Genomic DNA, 1,004 nt, shown 5'->3' with positions numbered 1-1,004 from the left:
GAGAAAAGAATCATTCTGGCTTCTGGGGAGATGTCTGCAGAAAGGAAAGCTGGAAACAGGAAGACAGGGCAGAGATTATTTTATAGCCAAGCATTAAAATGATAAAGCATGTTGAAAGGTAGATAGGAGCTCCTGTATTACATGGCAAGGATGGCAGAACTTGCAGAACATGAGAAAGAGAGGAGCCAAGGATGATCAAATGCTTCATGCCTTACCCAGAAGAATGGGATGGTCATTTAACTTTGAAGAAAATTACAAGAGAGAGCTTTGAAGAAAATTACAAGCGAGAGGGTCCTGTCAGCAAAATCTTTCTGGCATATGCAATAGTGTCTGGGTTTGGTGGTTGTATATGGGATGGATCCCCAGGTGGGGCAGTCTCTGGATGGTCTTTCCTTCTGTCTTAGCTCCTAACTTTGTCTCTGGAACTCCTTCCATGGGTGTTTTGTTCCCCATTCTAAGAAAGAATGAAGTATCCACACTTTGGTCTTCCTTCTTTTTGAGTTTCATGTTTTTTGCAAATTGTATTTGGATATTCTAAATTTCTGGGCTAATATCCGCTTATCAGTGAGTGCATACCATGTGTGTTCTTTTCTGATTGGGTTACCTCACTCAGGATGATATCCTCTAGATGGATCCATTTGCCTAAAAATTTCATAAATTCATTGTTTTTAATTGCTGAGTGGTACTCCATTGTGTAAATGTACTACATTTTCTGTACCCATTCCTCTGTTGAGTCTCTAGTTGCATATGTAGTAGAGGATGGCCTAGTTGGCCATCAATGGGAGAAGAGGCCCTTGGTATTGCGAAGATCATATGCCCCAGTACAGGGGAATACCAGGGCCAGGAAGCAGGAGTGGGTGGTTTGAGGAGCAAGGCTGTGGGATAGCATTTAAAATGTAAGTGAAGAAAATATCTAATAAAAAATTTTAAGGTAAAAAAAGAAAGGAAGGAAGGAAGGAAAGAAGGAAGGGAGCGAGGGAGGGACGAAGAGAGGGAGGGAGAGA

Source organism: Mus caroli, chromosome 3 (genome assembly GCF_900094665.2).
Source record: "Mus caroli chromosome 3, CAROLI_EIJ_v1.1, whole genome shotgun sequence".
NCBI lineage: Eukaryota > Metazoa > Chordata > Mammalia > Rodentia > Muridae > Mus > Mus caroli.
This window is presented reverse-complemented; position numbering follows the sequence as displayed.